Source organism: Ictidomys tridecemlineatus, chromosome 6 (assembly GCF_052094955.1).
Source record: "Ictidomys tridecemlineatus isolate mIctTri1 chromosome 6, mIctTri1.hap1, whole genome shotgun sequence".
Lineage (NCBI taxonomy): Eukaryota > Metazoa > Chordata > Mammalia > Rodentia > Sciuridae > Ictidomys > Ictidomys tridecemlineatus.
Window position 1 is genome coordinate 132,437,389 of NC_135482.1, and position 21,358 is coordinate 132,458,746.

At 37.3% G+C, this 21,358-nt stretch overlaps 1 long non-coding RNA gene across 3 annotated transcripts in view; it reads left to right on the forward strand.

Annotated features, from left to right (window-relative positions):
• The window catches only part of LOC110598105 (uncharacterized), a 177,841-nt gene that overhangs the window by 153,156 nt on the left and 3,327 nt on the right, over window positions 1–21,358 (forward strand). For 2 of the 3 annotated variants that reach the window (XR_002483913.3, XR_013423305.1), the window contains exons 3-4: window positions 17,650–17,745; window positions 19,991–20,067. This is a non-coding gene — a long non-coding RNA (uncharacterized LOC110598105). The remainder of the gene's footprint in view (window positions 1–17,649; window positions 17,746–19,990; window positions 20,068–21,358) is intronic. The other variant, XR_013423304.1, reaches the window with a different exon arrangement.

A 21,358-nucleotide genomic window follows, 5' to 3' on the forward strand; every position in this document is an offset into this window, starting at 1 on the left:
GCAGACTTCACTACCCAGAGGTTTCAGCAGAGGAACGTTCCCTCATAACAGGGCTGTGAAAGACAAAACCGCCCCTGTAATTTACTGAAGTTCAGCTTTAGAACAAGCTGTTTCTTTTATGTACAAAGCTAGCGATTCACAAGTCCCAGCTGAAATGTATTTTTTTGTTGTTGTTGTTGGAAGGTCTCAACGATATGGCATTTGGAAATTCTTTAATTAGATTAAAGATTTTAGTTGTACAGTGGTTTCTCTTTGTAACCAGAACGCCTTTATTTGGCAGTTGCTTTATTTAGTGATGCTGATTTCACACTGTGAATAACCAACAAAAACTCTAATATGCCAGCACTCCGATAGCTTTTTTCTTTTTGAAAACAGAAAGCAAAGAAATCAGAGGAGATTTATGGAGAGTGGCCCAAATTGAAACCTATTTGGAGGCACCTTTCCTATTTGCACTGCTAAACATCTTTGTGTTTTATTTTAAATGAAGGAATACATAGACAAATAGCTCCAAGTTTGAAACACACATTAGAATATGTTTCTATAAAAACACATTACACAATCAGCATTCGTAGAGGGCTGCCAGCTCTGGAAGACTTGCATGCCCATGGGTCATCCCTGGGGGCCAGGCTGTATATAAATACCAACTGCCAGTTCACAGTTTGTGCAAATATAAAGTCTGTTAGGCCAAGATAACATGTATATACTATGACATGGCAGTGCCTAGCTATGTTATGTGCAGACTGCATTATATTTAATACTTGACATTTTTTACTTCTCACAAAAGCAGCATGTTATTTTCAGACAGATTGGTAAAGAACAATCACTATAAGATACATGGAGTAAAAGAAACTGATAAAACAATACTACTCATGATGATCCAGGAGACTATGTAGAGAAGAAACAACTAAATGAAATGTGCAGAACTTGAACATCCTTTTATTTTTTGAAGCATTAGTGAGGATGGAAGAGAACTTTGGCTTCAAGGTTGAGGTTCATAGTAAGTGCTCAAATATTTGTGAAAAAAAATTGGCAAGTCCTGTTGCTTCTAATTTCTTTGACTTAAATCAGTCTCCCTCTCTTTCTTCATGGCCCACTGACGATAATTCAATCTATGCATTACTTTTTTGAATGGTGATTAAAATATACTTCCTGTTGGTTTTCTTTAGTCTACAGTCTCTGTACTTCAATGTTTTCTACCCTGTTCCATTGCCTACATCTGTATTTGGTTTCATCCCTTCTCTGCCTTGGTAGGTCAGCCCCACCACATTTCCAACTCATAGTCACCCTCAGAGGCACAATGTAAAACCTGTGTTTTCCAGATGGACATCTTCCTTCCCCTAAAAGCCACCTCTCCTGCCTGGATATTCAAAGGCACTTCACACACATCCCATCTTTCTCTTTTGTAATACAATTGTTTACATGAAGGTCTTATACTTCCCCCTCCACAGCAATTTCTTTAAGAGTTCATAGTTTATGTATCTTTGGGACCCACATGAAAAATTTATTTATAAGGCTCTAGTCCACAGGGTTAGTTTATTGTTCCTCTATACTCTCCTTCCATCCTGTGCTTCTGATTTATTCCTTTTATCATAGTTGAAATTATATGAATAATTGAGTAACATGTTTTTAGAGCTGTCTCCCTTTCAGGAATGTAAGCTCCACGAGGGTTTATGTTACAGTCAGATGCTCAGTCACTGGAGCAGTGTCTTGCCTTTCATAGGAATTCCATATGTAAGTGTAGAGGGGCTGGAGTTGTAGCTCAGAGGTAGAGTGCTTGCCTCATTTGTATGAGGCACTGGGTTTGATTCCCGGCATCAATAAATAAAATAAAGGTTCATCAACAATTAAAATTATTAAAAAAGAAGTGTGTGTGTGTGTGTGTGTGTGTGTGTGTGTGTGTGTGTGTAGAGATAGTCAACTAGACAGGAAAACCACGGACAACACACACACACACACACACACACACACATCTACAACTTTATGAGGTCATACTTCTCTGCTCTCCAGAAGAACATGGTCCAGACAGCAAGGATGGAGAGTTTCTTATCATAATTGTACTTGATTTTCATATCCAGTTCATGTGAGGTGGATACCTTTCTAATAGTTTTCTTATGGTACAATTGGATCACACCATTTGTAGGACAGTTCCCTGAGTGGCTTTGGACTGATTGTTCTTCTCCATTTCTTGCTTGTGGTTTTTAATAACAACTCCAGAATGTATTGGGAATGTGATACCTGAAGATAAGGAGAAATTGTCTGAGACAGCTTAATTCTTGCTCCTGTCCCTCCTAGGAAGAACAGCCATTGTCTCTTATAGCAATTGTCCCAGGCTGATATTTGTTCCTCTCTATCCTGGAAGCAGGATGCCTTTCATAGCTTAGCTCTGTGAGTCATGTGCCTCATGAGGGGCACGACCCAGGACAGGTTGCCTTTCTGGGCTCCTTAGCTCTGGTGTGAGCAAAATACTGTTTTCCTAATGCCATTAAACTTATAAAGTTGTTTGTTACAGCAATTGTCCCGGACTGATATGTATTTTTTTCTTAAATGTAATATTATTCAACCTTAAAAAGAAGGAAATTTTTGATCTTTGACAGCATGGATGGACCTTGAGGTCATTATGCTAAGTGAAATAAACTAATTACAATGGAAAAAATACTACATGACTCACTAATATGGGATATCTAAAATGTCAAGCTTATAGAAACAGAGAATAGAATGGTAGTTTCAGGGGCAGAGGAAAGGATGATATTGGGAGTTTCTGATCAAAGGGCATAAGTTTCAGTTATGCAAAGTGAATACGATTTGGAAATCTGCTTTGCAATGTAGTCCTATAGTTAACAAGGGTAGAGCTCAGGTTAAATGTTCCACAGTTTCCAAAATATCTCAAACTTGTTTAGCATGTCACCCATTTAAATCCCCTTGTGATCCACTCATTTCCTAACCACCTGTTATCTACATTCCCAATGACATAATCAGGCTAAAAATACAAAAAAATAACAATAACAGCAAAAGCAGAGGTATACTTTTTCCCCAGTAGAGCACATTTTTCTCACATTTTAATTCCCTGCATATGATATTTACCCAGCCTAAAATGCCCTTTCTTTTCATTGTCTGTTTGACACAATTTTATTTTCTTAATAAGACCCAATTAAATAATCACCTTTTCTTTCATTCCTAACCTTCCATACTGAGTTAATTGCTCTCTCCTCTGTACTCTGATGGTACTTTGAATATAACTCTCTTGTAGCGTTTATTCCTTTGGATTTCTCTGCATGTTTCCCAATCGGCTATGGGATTCTAGAGGGCAAAAATAGGTCTTATTTATCTTCAGATACACCATGCCTACTTTGGTGAGCAGCAACAAAGAAGGAACTAAAAAAATGTTTGTTGGAATACTTTTAATTACCATATAATTCTCTATCAAAGGAAAATGTGGCTTTATCTTGCACTTTGGGACTAGCTTAGCAGGAATGCATAACTCTTACCCACCTTGCCATCACTACAATAAGAAAGAATAATCTGTTTGGATAATAATAATAATTACTTAGATTGAATGAATGCTTATTATGTGCTTAGCACTGTGCTAAATTCTTTACTCACTTCATCTTGTTTAATCCTTGAAATGACTCTGTAAAGGCGATATCATAATTATATCCATTTTAAAGTAATACATTAAGTTTGTATGCAGTTAGGAACAAAGTACAGCTGTGAGAAAAGTAGCCTCCAACAGGAGCTACTGAGAAAGGCACGATTGAATTTGTCCCCAAAGGTGAAACACCATTTGAGAATTTCCTAAGGTCTTTCTTGGTTATTACAGATTTAATTGTTTATAAAAAGACAGAAGATAATATGAAACTTAAAAAAATTCATTCAAAATTATTTTAAGATAAAGTTTTTTGCCTTCCCTAGGTATTTATGAATCACTCCCAATATCACCAAAGATTTTTACGCACCCAGCAGCATAAATCTCTAAGCAAAACATCATTTGCTTTAAGAGAATTCAGAAAAAGCAAGCATGTTTTGCTTTGGGAATTTGAGTACTTTAGAAACTCTTGATCTTAGCAATTCAGAGTAGAATTCAAAGTGAAGAAATAGTAGACTATCAGATAAGACTGGAAGACCATTGAACACGCACAGGGTACAATTTCAGACACTATTCATTGGTGAGCTGGTTTTTGTCTCTAAATACTGCCTGAATTGAAATCACACCAATAGGGCTAGTGAATACATAGTAAATAACATGTATTTTGTAATAATCAAAGCCAAAGAAATGGAACCCCTTTAAGTCATTCAATGGAACAGGAAGCAAACATTTGCCAGAAACATAATAAGATATTACTTGCTCTAGTCCAGAGAGTTGAGGGGACAGTTCTTTGATCCAGGAATTTATAGTTGAGCTGGGAGAAAACAAATATGTCTGTTACATACTGTTGGATTATTTTTAAAATCACTTCTTTATTATGTGATTCTCCTGTTCAAAAAATTCCAGTGTTTCCCTTGCCTGTAGCATGGGACTTCATGATCTGGTCTTCTTGCCTCCCCCTGCCCCATTCTCTCTAGACCTCTCTCACTCTCTAGGAGTGATTACTCCTGCCAAATCATTTTGCCAACAATAGCCAAAATCATTTTGGACTTCCTCTCTCAAACAGTTCCTCAATGCAAATACCATTTTCTCCTGGAAAATCTCCCCTAATCAAATCTTTTAAAAATGCTTGGAATCTTAGCCCTATATATAGACTCTATTGTGTGCTTAGTTGCCACTTTTCACTATTATGTTTTTTCATCTCTAGAGGCATTGTCTCATCTTCCTAATTAGATTTCAAGATTGTGAACTTTAGGACCTGCATCTTTGATGTACCAGAATCCCTCGAAGTAAAAGAGAAGGGAAACTATATTTACTAAATTCCTGCTATGTGCCAGAAACTATGCTAGATTCTTCATATATATGATCTGACTTAGTTCTCACAACTCTGAGTTATAAATTTTTTTAGAACGTGTTTTAATTTTTTAAAATTTATATATGACAACGGAATGCATTGCAATTCTTATTACACATATAGAGCACAATTTTTCATATCTCTGGTTGTATACAAAGTATATTCACACCAATTTGTGTCTTCATACTTGTACTTTGGATAATAATGACCATCACATTCCACTATCATCTCTAACCCCATGCCCCCCTCTTCCTCTCCAACCCCTCAGCCCTATCTAGAGTTCATCCATTGCTCCCATGCTCCCTCTCCCTACCCTACTATGAATCAGCTTCCTTATATCAGAGAAAACATTCAGCATTTGGTTTTTTGGGATTGGCTAACTTCACTTAGCATTATCTTCTTTAACTACATCCATTTACTGGCAAATGCCATGATTTTATTCTCTTTTATTGCTGAGTAATATTCCATTGTTTATATATGCCACATTTTTTTTAACCATTCATCTATTGAAGGGCATCTAGGTTGGTTACACAGTTTAGCTATTGTGAATTGTGCTGCTATGAACATTGATGTGGCTTTGTCCCTGTAGTATGCTGTTTTTAAGTCCTTTGGGTATAGACTGAGGAGAGGGATAGCTGGGTCAAATGGTGGTTCCATTCCCAATTTTCCAAGAAATCTCCATACTGCTTCCATATTGGTGGCACCAATTTGCAGTCCCACCAGCAGTGTATGAGTGCACCTTTGACCCCACATCCTCGCCAACACTTATTGTTGTTTGTCTTCATAATAGCTGCCATTCTGACTGGAGTGAGATGAAATATTAGAGTAGTTTTGATTTGCATTTCTCTAATTGCTAGAGATGATGAGTTATGAATTATTATCACCATTTCAGAGATGTGGAAACCAGGGTTAGATTAGAGCTTGGGTATATTTCTCAATATTATGTAGCTAGTAATTGAGCTGATATTCTAGCTTAGTCCTGTCTGACTCCAAAGTTCCTGGTTTCCCAATTTACTTTACATATGTTAGATTCTTACTGTTAACAGCAATTCTTATGCATTCACCATTCCACTCAGTATATTTTAAATAATATTTTGTATTTCTCAGATACTTATAATATACTGCTGTTATTTTCCCAAGTAGATTAATAACCTTTGTAGAGAGGACCATGTCCCATGCTGTATTTTGATATATGCATATTATTCTGATATGAAAAACCTTTAATATATACCTGTAGAGTGTTGACCTATGGTGGTTTTTGAAACTGGGTTGTAACAGAGATTCTCCTTGACCTTCAAATGTCCTCTTAACCTCAATTATCCATACCCAGCTTACTTTTATTTTGCCATTCCATGTTTAAAATAAAATGTCTAGAAAGTGATGTTACAGGGCAATTGAAATAGATCTACATTTCTTGGCACAGAGGTTCCAAGAAAATCTAGTCAATGGGAAATAAAACTTTATAGTGAAGGAAGGAAGGGTCTTGAATATATATTATGTAGATCTTTTCTAAAGTATCTTATGATGCTAGTATATTGGTCAATGGTAATTATGTTAACATGGCTTCCATGTTAACGTATTCCAAATGTACTGTTGAAATCAACTCAAATTTACAATCTACAGATTCACCCTAGTTTAGCCCAATATTCAAATTTATCCTGCACTTCAATTATATTTCTTATTTTTGACTCTTTTGGACTGGAGTTGGATAAGGATATTGGGAGACCTAATAATATTAGAGGCTTTACTTTGGAGTTTCTGGGCAGACTGGTGGGTGAGTCAGAGTGGAAGGCAGCAATGGGGAAGTTCACTGTGACAGGTCAGAAGTTGTTCTATGTTATATACAGGCATTCCCCACCCACCCCCCCCGAAAGACAGGAGATGTGGAGTGGAGCTGCTGCCATTCCCAGGGCCAGCAGTTCAGTATTTGTAATCCCATGGTACTTTTTTTTGAGGACCTCCAAAGGCTGCACATATGCACAGTGATTTACTGTTTTATATCATCCAATCTTAAGGACACCAATAAATTTTTAAGAGCTTGTCTATTTCCAAGGGTTGTAGAAATGATGGTTCTATATTTATCTCAATATATAATTAACAATAATTTATAAGTAATGAGTTTCATGTTCTGAAGACAAATTACTGACTGGCCTTTCTTTGCTTTCATTTTTCTTTCTTCTTTTCTTTTTTTTTGTATTAAGTTCTGGCTGGGGGTAGGGATTCTGCATTGTGATTTCTGTGACACCCAATTTGGCATCTTATACTGTCACAATGAGCTCATGATTTCAGGTAAGAAATAAGCAGGAGCACATGAACCCTCAAGCAAAAGAGATGAAAATTTCATCCGAATGTCCTGAAGAATAAAAATGATGGAGATAAAAACAGAAAATATATGACATGGACAAAGTTGTTTCTAACTAGAACATTTTTCAAAGTTTTCTAGGGGCATCAATTGCTCTCTGAGCAAATCGTTTAGTACAGAATTCTAGTGAGAGCATTAGCAAATGATCCTCTTCTGCCTGCAATTAGTCATGCACTTGTAGGCTGGAATTTATGGTCATTTGTATTCCAGAAGAATTCTTTGTGCTTTTAAGAAAGAAAAATAAAGAAAACTACTAAAGCATACACCAAAGATTGCAGATTTCTCTCTCTTTTTTTAAAAAATTGCTCTTTTAGTTTTAAAATCTTTATTTTATAAAAACAAAGGTAGATATAAACAGTAAAATAAATATTCTCAAACCCCAGGTTATTTGTTATTATTACCATCATGAATATCATAATCATTTGTCCTCTCCCCATGCATATTTTATGAATTTATTTTCTAGGTTATCTAGAAGGGGGAACTATATAAATTTCTGTCTTCCAGGTATATTATATATGAATATAATTATTAATATATTATTATTGTCTTCATCATCATATACATACAGTATGTTCTATGCAAGTCATTATTACATTTAAAAAATTAATTTAGGGCCTGAAGAAGGAAAGGTGTTATGTATGTTTTGAAACTGAAACTTGAAGAAGGTAACTGATTGTATACCCTACTGAACTGTGCATGATCTTGGCCTGTGTCTAATGGGAAGGATAGCTCGGAGATCTTATTGCAGCTGTCACATTGGACCAAACTGATAGGCGAAGTCTATGTGCAGATACTGCGATGGCCAGGACTACTAATCCTGGATTTGGATGGATGGAACTGTCATGTGTACGTTTTGCTGACTGATCTGACCAAACACTACTGTCTCAAGGATTCCTGAAGTCATTTTGTTGCTCCAGTCATGGACATAGAATTTCATCTTTTATACAGGTGCTGTTTTACTATATTGCTTTCTCTTTCTTAATATATAAATCTCAGTTTTTAGCAAGTGATTAAATCTCAGTTTGAGATACCTCAAATAAAGTTGGACAAATTGTCCAAGTCTATGTGGGATGTCATCTAGCTAGGAAAGCAATGCTGTCTTAATCAGTCAGTTGACTCTTACTATTGGAAAGAGTTGGAAAATATATATCAATATGGGATTATACAAGAATACATGTACAAAGTTCAGAAGCAGCACTGAGAAAGAAGAAAGAGTCTATGTTTGAAGCATATTTATATGTTAGGTGAGAATTATCATAATGAAAGATGTTATATGAGTATAAAAATATATGGGGCCTAATTAAAGTTGCTACAAACAAGAATCTGACTAAGGAATGTACTTTGCTATTTTTCACTTTTGTTCTGAATTAAAAAGAAAAAAGCACTCTGATGTTGAACCAGAGTTTCAAATGATTATATGGCTATTAATTAAAAAACCAAGCTTTTGCTTCAGTAATAAATAGTGTTGATTGCTGTATAAAAATATTTACTTTCATGTTAAAAGTTCATTTTATCTCTGTCAGTTATTAAGAATTATGAGTTGTTCATGTTTAGGAAATATATTCAGATATGAGAAATCCAGGCAAAATTTGGTGAGTAGATCCTACATTTGTACCTCTTGGATTTTGCCTTATACCATCCAGCAGTTGGGAGATAACTGGACGAATGAGAATAGTTGTTGAGCAGGCACTAGTGTGTTCTGGGCACTGTCAAAAGTGACTTCCATCCTGTATGTAGTCCATGAGTCAACTGTATTAATACATCTGGGAGCTCATGAGAAAATCCCAATCTCTGGCCTCACTCCAGCTCTGTAAAATCAAAATCTGCATTGCAGCACATACTCCATGTTGTAAGTGCACGCTATCATTTGAGAAGCATCGGGTCCATGTTTCCCTTCTAATTCCTCACCATACTCCTACAGTTCAGAAGCTAAGTCATTGTGTGGGGTCAAAAAGCTATCAGGGAGTAGAGATGTTATCTATACCGAGATATTGGTCGTGTTTCTATCACACAATTACACTTCTCATTCATTCAAACCTTACTCTTTCTTAATTGTTGAGCTCAAATCCTACCACCTCTGCTAAATCATTCTTGATGCTTCCTGTACCAGGTAATCTTTTCCTATTTAAATAGGAAATCTCACAGTACTCTGATTTTTTTTCTGATTTTGCTTTATATCCCAGCTTTGTTTTTGCATTACTACTATTAGTATCCAAGAGGACAGAAACCATCTTTTTTGGCTTGCAGAATCTATTGCACCTAGCATAGCAACTGCCATATAATATGTGCTTAATGGATGTTTGAATAAATTAACGATTGCCTTCACCCTTTAAATAAAGCCATTCTATAGTTCATTAGGACAAGTAAATCCAGTTTAGTATATTAACAGCTGCTAATTGCTTCAAGGTTATTACTGCCTGGCTTTCATTAATATTAATAATGATAATTCCTACCATGTGTATAGGATTTTATAACTTACAAAGCACTTCAACACCTAGGACATTTAATTCTCATTATAATCCTGTGGGTAAGGATTCTATCATCCCCATTTTACAGATACAGAAATTCATGCTTGTAGAATTAAGTGGACTGCAGTGTATTACAGGTAACAGAAACCTAGAGCTTCTGATTCCAAGGGCTGTTTCCTTTCTGCTGCCTTTCTGAAATAAAACATGTCTTGTATGAAGTCAAAAATTTTTTTCTCAAATGGTGTTTGTGGTAGACACTCTCATGTAATAGCTATGCTGACCTTAGGGTGCTATTCCTCAAATGAAGACACTATAGACAGAGCCATGACAAAGGAAAGTCTGGACTAAGTGATTTGTTAATAAGGGGCTGGGAAGGATGCTGGAAAGATGGGTTTAGAAAGGAGTCCAGATTTGGAGTTCAGGCACCTGGTGGGGCAATGGTGCTATTGGTTAGAGGAACAGTCTCAGAAGATGCTAACTTAGGGATGCAGACAGCTTGTGGATCACTGGGTTCTTCTTTCCCTGCTTTTATGGTTGTGGATACCTGGGTTGAGAGGCAATGTAGACCCCAAATGAGTAATTGCTCAGAAGCCATCTCATGAGTGAGCATCAGACTTGGATGTTTTAAACCACGGATTCTATGGGGTTATTAGTTACTATGGTATAATTGGGGCCACACTAACTCATAGGTAATGAGAACTTTCTACCGGAAATTCAGGCTTTTAATTTTACACTCTGTTCTCATTTCTTTCTTTCTACTCCACATGATTGCGAATGAGTAGCACCTTGTCAGATTTATGAAAAGGCAGCTGGGAACTTTGCTGATTTCTTATACATCCAGGCTTAGAAGTGTGAAAGACTTTTCATCTAACTGTTGATAGCACAGAGTAGAACAATCTGGGATCTGAAGTTTAAGTCCAGAGTAACAATCTTAACTCTGCTGTCTGTAGCTCTGTCTCAGGGCAAATCATTTTACTGGTCTGAATTTTCAACTTATTAATTTATCAACTAGATTAGTAATATTAAGTAATTTATGTGGTTTTGAAGAGCCAATAATCTGCTGTAGACGATAGCAGTATATAAATTTTAATATGCTATTCAGGCAATGAAAGCAAAAATAGACAGATTGAATTACATCAAGCTGAAAAGCTTCTGCATATTTAAACAATTAATAAAGTCAAGAGACAACCTGGAGATTGGGAGAAAATATTTGCAAACTGTACATCTGATAAACAATTGACAAAGAATCTGAATAAACATTTCTCAAAAGAAGACATACAGTCAACAGATAAGAGATTCTGGCATTTTCCCCTTATCATCAGAGAGATGCAAATTAAAAGCCCAATAAAATCTCAACTCACATCTGTTTGAATGGCTACTATCAAAAAGATGAAAGATAAGTGTTGGTGAGGATGTGGAAAAGGGGAATCCTTGAACTCGTTGGTGGTATTGTACATTAGTACAGCCATTTTGGAACATAGTATGGAAGTTCCTTTAAAGACTAAAAGTATAATTATCATACGATCAAGCAATTCCACTCTTGGATATACATCCAAAGGAATTGAAATTAGTACATTGGAGGGATGTTTGTACTCTTATGTTCAAGAAAAAGATACAACCTAAGTATTCATCAGTGGATGAATACATTTAAGATCCATTCATTGTTTATGCACATCATGGAATACTATCAGACTTTAAAAAGTAGAAAAGCCTGTCATTTGTGACAGCATAGATAGACCTAGAGAATATTATGTTAAGTGAAATAAGCCAGGTACACAGAAACAGATACTACATGTTCTCACTTACTTGTGAAATCTGAAAAGTTGAGGTTATAAAAGTAGAGAGTCGAATGGTGGTTACTAAATGCAAATCAGAGGCCCTAGGTAACTTGATCAGACCCAGTACAAATGAACTTTCTCTAAATGCACCATGGATCTAAGTCCCTAGAGGCCAATATATTCCTTCTTTTAAAGTCTCATTTGGGGGTTTTCATGGAGAAATAAACTTACCTGTTCCCTTCACTGTTGGAGTACTGTATTATTCTGTGGGCTATGGGAAATTGTTTTGTGTCAATTTTTTTCTTTAGTTTATATATAAAACCTTATAAAAACACATTGGCAATTAAATAATGAATTGGATCTAATTTATTATTTGTTGTTTTCGGCCCTTGAGTAATTATTTCTCACAAGCCTCCTCTCTTTCTGGCCCCTTTTCTGAAACTCTCCTAATATGCTGATTCTCCTTTGGTTCTCAAGGGTTTCAGCTCCCACCAAAGGCTAAGTCTTCCCTGTGTTCAGGGTCCCAACGGCTTTTTTCACTTCCCTTCTGTGATTAGTCTTTTCCTCTTTCCTGGATTGTTATTATTAAGGTGTGCCCATATGCTCTTCCATATTTAAAAAAATTTTCTTGAATCTTAACATTCCCACTCCTGGCATCATGCATTTCTTTTGTTAATTACAGCTGAACTTCCTAGTGACACTACCATCCACTCCTCATTTCTCATTCTCTCCCCAGCCAGGCTTCCTTCTGGTCCCACACATCATGAGAATGGCTTTTGTCAAGGTCACAATTGACCTCCATGATGCTAAATCCAATGGACATTTGTCTCTTTTCATCTTGTTCAATCTCTCATTAGCATTCAACACAGCTGGCTGCTCCCTTTTTCTCAAAACATTTTCTTCTGTTTCCAGTGTCACCCTCCTTCATATTCATGTTGCTTTTTTTCCTACCTCAGTGGCCATTCAGTTTCTGTCACCTTTGCTGGCGTCTCCTATACTAGGTAACTTGATTTGGGACTCCCTCTTTGCTCTACGGGTACTCTCCACTGGGGATAATCAGCCAGTCCATGTTTTTGAACACGAGCTGCTGTAGTTCTAGGGTACAACTGTAGTTCTAGGGTCTCCCTTAATGTCCAGGCTAAGCGTCTACCTTCCAACTTGGCATTGCCACTTAAATGTCTAATAATTTACTCAAAGTTTCAATGTCATGTACAAAAAGATTTATCAAACCTACGTCTAACTCACAGTTTTAATCCAGAAGCCTAGTTGCATGTAACTGCTGGAGGACATTAGAAGCTAAAGGGGGAAGCATAGCTTCATTTCTCCCCTCCTCATACAGCTGCACCCTGCCTCTGTGACTCTCTAGACAGCAGCCAAAGTGATCTTTTGAAACTACAAAATAGGTCATGTCTTCCTTGAAATGTTTCCATGCCATTTTGGTCTCAACTTAAATGTCACCTCCTTGCAAAGGCTTCCTTAACACCTAGTTTAAAGTAGCCCTTGAGTCACTCTATTATACTGTCCCATTTTATTGTCACATTACATTTACCAACAAGTGAGAGTTTTCTGTTTATTTGCAAGCTCCATGAGTATGAGAATAATATCTCTTTTGTTCATTGCCTTAAGCTCATTGTGCTGTGTTGGACCCATAAGATCTACTCAAAGAGTAACCAGTTAAAATGCAGGAGCATCTGTTTTTAATACATCATGACTATCTTTAGCTATGTCTAGCTATATAACAATATAAGTTTTAGAGATTTTATAGTTCATTTGTATAATTAGATCCATCTTTCCGAAAGTAACTAGAATAATTTATTTGATTGCCTGCTAATTCACATCTGTGACATGATATTGTTTTTACATGACAGTAACTTACTTAAAGCACGTGACATGAACACAAGGCCATCTTTGTAATGCTCTTTATGATCATATATAATTTAGTATTCTTAAAAGAAAACATGTAATACTGCAGTGGTGAGAGTATTTACTTTTGTACAGGTTTTTTAATGTCTTTCCTTTTCATTTGCTTTCCTAAATGTTTTGAGAGTATAACATTGGTTGTTCTGACTCAGATACATGTACCCAGATAATTTTGGGGCACATCAGAAATTATGGTCATCATCCCTGAGGCAGCTACTTGTTTGTAAATTCTCTTTTCCTCATTGTATAACCACTGAGCATCTAAAACCAGAAAGTGCAATTAAGGCAATCATGTGAACTAGACCGAATAGGTACTTGAAGAGGCTTCTACACAAGTACACCTCTCAGCTCAGCTCCAAACTTAGACTCCCACCATCCCGTCTTAGTGTTTTCTTGCAGGCATGAAGGAGATAATATTTCTTTCCTTACTCTTAATACAGGCACTATCTTATGATGTGACTGGCTATTTCCTTTCACCCTCAGGCCCGGTGTACAGGTGGCTTAATTGAGAGTGTTTCAAAGACGAATTCTGTACCAGCTCCATAGACACTTCATCTTCTGAGGCTTCAGCTAGAGACTCCTTTCCCATATAGTCACAGGTTTAAAAAAGAACACCAGTGAAGGCCACCTCAAACGCTTTTCTGAGCCACTGTGGATCAGCAGAGGGCACAGGTACAATGCATCTTTGTCTCCCCCCAGCTTCCAGCTAACAGCCCTGAGTGAAGTAGGTGGGCGTGCCTTTATGGTTCACTGCAGCTGCATTTGTCTGTGCCCTATAAAAGCCATGCAGATGTCTGGCCCTTCTCATTGTTTTCAGAACCTTGACTCTCCTTACCGTTGTTCTCATCATCCAAATTTATTTAAGGATGAAACTATTAGAAACACAATTGGTGAATTAATGTCATAGGGACTGCTGCTGGCAGCTCATCAATTTTTGATATGCCACTCAGACAAATGAAACATAAGCCACCCAGAACAAGGGGACCTTTTGACACTTCAAAGGAAACCCCTATGGGTGGTTTCCTCTTGAAGCTACACTAAACTGGCTCGATCTCCTCAGCTGGAAGCTGCCAATGTCTCATTAACCCCTAAAAAGGCCCGGCATGAGCTTTTCTTTTCAGCTATAATTATGCCATGCACTCCTGTTAGGCTGCACTGAATCGCAACACTGTCACCAGCACATTATAAACATCCACCCTAATTGAAAAGCAGATTAGACTCTTGTGTTAATTAGCCAAAAAGCCCGCCCACTTGCATGCATTATGATTGCCTCTTAAATACTGAGGATGTTGAAATCCCTCAGAAAGACAAGGCAGACTTAATTGCAATAACCTGCAAATTAAGTTTAATTTACTTTAAATTTACCGGTTTAGCAGGCTCATTTGATGGTGTTAATGTTCTAGCAAATTAATTATCTGAATTAGTCATGCCTGGTGGAGTTTTGCAGCAGAATACATTGTACAGTGGCCTATTAATAACAGACAAACAGGACAGGATTAATGAGAAGATTATGCTTGAGTTCTTAAAAAAAAAAGGATCTTGCATGAATTCAAATATAATCACCAAAGTGCAAATACAGACTCAGAATATAAACAAACTGAGATTTATTATACTCTCCGGCATGCCATCCAGGAGAAACAGTAAAACATGACTGGTGAAATATCAGACAGCAAGAGCCCCATTCCAGGTACTCCTGTGGATCTGTCCTTACCACAGTTTCCCATGAGCTCTTATGTGTCGAGATCGGGCAGCTGAATTCCTCACACAGACTGGGGGCCACAGACATGGAACAAGCATGTCAGTCAGAAATAGCTCCCTTGGTTAATTCTATTGCCCTTTTAGCAGTTCATAAAGCTTTTAGATGCTTTCCGGAACCTACTTATCACCATCTCTTTGGCCAGATCAGGATACAATTAACCATACATAATCTAAAATAATGAATTTTTCTGCTGTCTCTCTTCTCTTTGTCCCAGGAACAATCTTTTCAGGTTTATGCAGGAAATTTGTCAAGGGTTCATGGGGAGGGGGACTTAGGAGAATGGAATGCAATGGTTAGGAAAAATGGAGAGCATTAACACTTTGGGAGAATATTCCAGATTCACCCCTTGGTGACCATAAGAAATGCATTCTCTTTGTAGCCCCAGATCCTGAGGCCAAGGCTGAAAACATAGTAGGGGCTTCAAAACAGTTTAACATTTTGAATGGACGAAATGCAAAATTAGCTTAGCAACCGATTCAGAAGGATCACTCAACCTGGAGCAATTGTGTGATATCAGTCCTAACAAACATGGAATCTCTCTGAAATTCCCTGTCCCTGTTTCCATTGTTATAAATAGTTAGGCTCTCTCCATTTGGTTCAGAAGAGATACACACAGACTCTCTCCAGAATCCACGGCAGAAAGAAATAGCCTCTGGGTGTCAAACTAATAATCTTTTGACTGGCTGGAAGTGAATATGGCCACGCAGTGATTGACCTCAACATGCCAGATTATTGATTGGGCTGGAGATGCCGAAGCCATCATTTTCTTGGAGCATTCACCCGCTTTTGTCTTGATCCTGTCCACAGCTGTCACACTGTGGTGAGCCATGGAGAGAGTCCACATTTGCATCCTTCATGCATTTATGCTTCTCTGCTTAAAATAAAAATGCCACTACTTGAAAGGCTGAGTTGTTGGTTCTGGTTTTTAAAAAATTATCTCATTAAAAGCCAAGGGTTTGTGTTTAGTTGAGAGCAGAGGGAGACATGCAGAATATGTAAAAGTGCTTTATGGGGGATATTTAATTTGGGGGGAAAATAATGAGAATAAAAATTGTTTCAATATGTTTTCTGTATTGTGTCAATATATCACACAGCTCCTTTCTGGAGTCACATTTGCTGTTAGGGTGGTTGGGATTTTTGTGGTTTTTTGTTGTTGTTCTTGTTGAATTACAATTTTCAGCAGTAAATGAAACTGGCACAAAAGCAGGTGTTATTAAAACTGGGCAGGAAAAGGACAATAACAACATAATTCCACTTTAAAGGCCGATATGTGTATGGTTGAAATGACTTTGGTTGGAACCCATAGGGAATAGAACATACACCATAAAGAAAATGGATTTCAGCAACACATAAACAAAAGGCAAATGACTAATATATTTACATATAACATGTGGTGTATTCATTGCACACCATGGTGACAGAATTGTTTATTTCATTTATAATTTATACAGAAAAACCTTATTAAATGTGTAACTAGTTTGCCAGATGATAATATACATAGGAGATTAGGCTTCCATTATAGAATATCATTAACAACAAAAGATGTTCATTTGTGAGTTCATTTTTTCCCAGTCCTTTCTTTTCTGTAATGTATGCTCTGAACAGAATTCTGTCTTTCTTCAGTTACGGTGACACCGTGGTAAAAAGAAAGTGGCCGTGAATTTCTAGAGGAGAGGTATGTTCATTGGTCAAAATAAAGAGAACTCCCACCCTCTGGTGTTCCCAGAATATCAGTCTTTAGAACATGTGATGGATAATTGATGGTTCATGTAAACTTCAAGGTAAGGTTAGAGATTCTAGAAAAATTCTTTTCTGGCACACAATATTCTGTGAAGAGCCAGAAATGCCAGAATTTAGGACCAGATAGAGATTGCTTCAAAGACCCAAGAATCCCTTGAGTGTGTGTGGTACAGGGAATGGGTTTAACGTGCTGTGTTCGATGGGCCATTGTATTAGATGCTTTGAGGAAATTCCAGACACGAAGACAGAAATACATGTAGTGCAGGGTACAAGCAGCTTTAGAGATGATGATCCTCAGGATATTAACTAGAAAGTATTTTTCCTTCCAATTTTATTGCATGAATATGGACTTATTGGTACCTGCTTCTCTCATAGGCACAGGACTAACTCTGTCTCTTTCTTTCTTTCTTTCTTTCTTTCTTTCTTTCTTTCTTTCTTTCTTTCTTTCTTTCTTTCTTTCTTTCTTTCTTTTCTCCTCCTCCTCCTCCTCCCCCTCCTCCTTCTCTTCCTCCTCTTCCTCCTCCTCCACCTTCTTCTTCTTCTTCTCCTTCTTCTTCTTCATTTTTGTTTGTTTGTTTTGTTTTGTTTTATTCCAATACTAGAGATTGAATCCAGGGCCCTGTGCATGCTAGGCAAAGAACTCTGTCTCTGAGCTACAACACCAGCCTTCTGTCCTCATTTTTAGGATTCATTTTTGGAATAAGAAAAGAAAACCCATCTTTAGGATTGTCCTTCTTGTGGTGTTATTTGATGAGGATTAAACCATTTCAGAGTGTTTGTGGTGAGTCTCTCTCCAAGCTAGTGAGGGGTGCTTGTGTGTGGGTGGGTGGGTGGGGTTTGGGAGGGGGGATAAAATTGAGGTGGTGGAGAAATGCTTTTAAACAATAAAATGTATTTTACTTTCAAGCCTGGAGCTGTCAGACTTCATTTCAAATAATGTATCCTGACAGTTCATAGCTACTCTTAAAAACTGGGTGAAGCTTTTGCAGTTGCAAACTAGTGTGATAAAACATGAAAATACTTTATTCAGGTAAAGTGGAAATAGCTGTTCAGTCTGGTTAAGTTACACAGAAACCTTTTCCTCTCTAAATTAATGTACTGTGCAAATATCCTGCCTGTGACACCCTAGCTGTCCACTTAATAAAAGTCTTTCCAGTGAGACCTGTGTCTTAGTGCATCAAAGCATTAGTGAATGTTCAGAACTTAAAGCCAGATAAACTTGGACATTCATATCAGGCATTGTAAGGAAGTGAATCTTAGTGTTGCCAATCATAAGTGGAAAAGGCAAAGAACATGTCGGTCTCTACTCTTTGCCTCAGACAAATGCAAAAAAAAAAAGTCTGTTTTTTGTTTTCATTTTATTTTTGTACATTTTTCCACTTACTAGTTTCATAATTATCCATATGTGGTAACTTGAAGCTGACCAATACTAATCAAACACAAAAGAGAAGGATGGTTAAAAGAAAAAACCAAAACTGTAGCCATTTTATTCAAATCAATATTCATTCAGCTCCTATGTACCACATCCTACACTAAAAACAGAGATACAAAAATGAACAAGGCAGACTCAGTTCTTGACCTCACAAAGTTGCCATCTAGTGTGGTGGCTGTTGACTATCCATGAAAATGTTCACTGGAAACCAAATAGCTACCTGAATTCACAGCCGAATTATAAGCTGGCAGATGCTAGAGGGTTGTTAGGTTGTCTCTGCTAGAACCTGATCAGGTAGGTGGATCACCCATCCTCTCCTTTGGGTAATTAGAGATCTTGGGTTTGGAGTTCTGCAAACTTGAAAACCAGAGTCATGGGATGAATTGTGACTTACCACCCCCATCTCCCATCCATATATTAAATTTCTAATTCCCAGTGTCTCATAATATAACTAAATTTTAAGTCCTTAAAAAAGGTAATTGATTTAATGAGGTCTTCAAGGTGGCTCCTAATCTAATATGACTGGTGTGTTTCCTAGTAAAGATGAGGACACAGACATTCAAGGAGAAGTCTGTGTGAAACCGCAAGGAGAAGACATGCCAAGGAGGGAGAGACTTCTGAAGAACCCAACCCTGCTGATATCTTGGTCTTAGAATTCTGGCCTCTTCCAGACTGTGAAAAACCAAATTCAGTTGTTTAAGTCACTAAGTCTGTAGTGCTTTTTTATGGCAGTTGTGGCAAACTAATATACAGAGCTAGGCTGAGCATCTTGTGGGGGAAATGCTATCTGGCCTCTGACATCTCTGCTCAGTCCCAGAACAAATGATGATTATGGCAACTGCTTGAGAAAAGTTGAAGGAAGGGCTACTAGATCTGGTTCTTTTGGAGAATCACATGGTCCTCAAAGAGGCTACACATAAAATTAAATCATAAACAAACAATTGGTTTAGTTCCATTGTCCTGTAAAAGTCTGTTCTCCAGAACATTCTTTCTGGAAGAGTTGTGGAGAAAAGAATTCCAAGATCCAATATGTTTGGAAACACTCCATCTCTCTTCTTAGTGATTTGCACAGACTATTAGCACGTGAAGAATGCTAGGTGATACTGTATTTCAGAGAGCTGTTTAGTTTGGTTAAATCTAGTATTTGCCAAATATTTTTATAAGAGAATTTGCTTTCCTATAATCTCTCTTAAAATCCAGTATAATGAGTGTTCTGTTGAAAACACTGCAGTAAATCCACATCCATTAGCATTTGTGCCCCAGTCTGCATTGCTGCATGGAAGTCAAATTTTATTTTATTAATAAAGTACTAACACTATTATTAGTCCATGAAAGCCTTGGCCTAAGTGACTCTCAAATAAACTGATGACATATGCTGTTCCCTCTGGCCAAACTGTGCTACCCATACTTGTCCTCTGGGTCATATTTCAAAGTCCTTCTCAAGTTTCACCCTCTCCATGCAGCCTGTCCTCATTTTTTCTCCTCAACATAAGCCATAATGGATCACACTCTTTTCTGGACTGCATTCTGGCACATGCAGTTAGTGTCACTTTGAGCAACAGTTATTTAATTACACCTCAATTTCTCCTCTTAGATTGGGAGATTCTGGAGAACATGAAGTATATCACACCAATCTTTCGTCTTTGGTGAGAGCAGAATGACTGACAGGTGGTGAGTATTCAGTGAAGGGTGGCACAATAAATCAGGGCCTGGTTTCATGACCAAGCCAATGGTGCTATATTCCTAAGCCATGCCACATCCTCTACTTTTAAAATCATAGTAAAGTTGTACAACAGAAGTTTCTTTTCAATAGAATATTCTAGGGGAAAAATACCAACTCCTTCAAAATGCTGAAATCAGAAAACGATAATGTACGTCCCTTGAAGGTAGTGAAGATCATTTTTTGAAGAATAATATCTATTTATTACACAACTACTATGTGCCAGGCTTGTGCTGAATGCTTTGCCTACAGTATTTCTGTGTATACTCTTTAATGACTGCTCTGTGTTAGCTTTATTCCCAAACAAAAGCACACACATTATTGAAAGCACAAACAGCTGAAATTCTTGCAAGGGAAGTTGTGAGAAAGACACAACTTTCTGTGGCCCAGCTTTTTACTCTCCAACTATATGAACAATCCATATGTGAGACTTCCCAGGTTACCAAGATGCATACGCCACTCAGAGAAGCAGAGGATGAAAGAGAACTTGGCTATTCTAGTATTTGCCTGTAGAAAAGAAAGATGCACTTATCTGGGAGAAAGAAATACAGTTCCTCCTTCATTCATCTCTACTCATTGATTCCTTTATTCCATTATTAGACAAAGATGAAAAAGACACATTCTGCAGCCTTTGTAAGGATAAGACAGGAAGTTACTAATCAGTACTCCTCAATTCCTTCCTTCTTCTCACTTCCAGCATCTAAACTATTGGCAAATTTCATAATTCCACTCCCTCAAATAGATCCCAATCCAGTTTATTACCTTCCATCACTACTGCCCTCACCCTAGGCCAAGCTGTCACAGGTCTTTCCTGGACCACCACCAACTTTTCTATTTGCACCCATACTTGTGCCCTGAAGACCATTCTTATTACAGCGACTACAGAGGCTTTTTCAAGTATAAGTTATATTATTAGATATCTTTGCTTAAAAACTTTCCATTTGTTTACTGTAGCTTGAAATATAATTCACAAATCAAGATGTACAGGTCCTTTTGATCTCTTTCCTATCTGCCTCTCAGATGTTATTTGTATGTTCATTTTTTTTTCTCTTTGTGCCTCAAGCAAGCTTATTCTTGTCCCAGGGCTGTAGCACTTAAAGTTCTTTCTGCCTTGAGAAAATTTTCTTTCCCATGTTTTTTTGCCCTACTGGTTCTTCTTAGATATTAGTGCCACAGACCAGTCTGAACAAATTATCCCTCACCAGTTACTCCCTTTCATTTTTTTCTGTTTTAGTTTAGTTT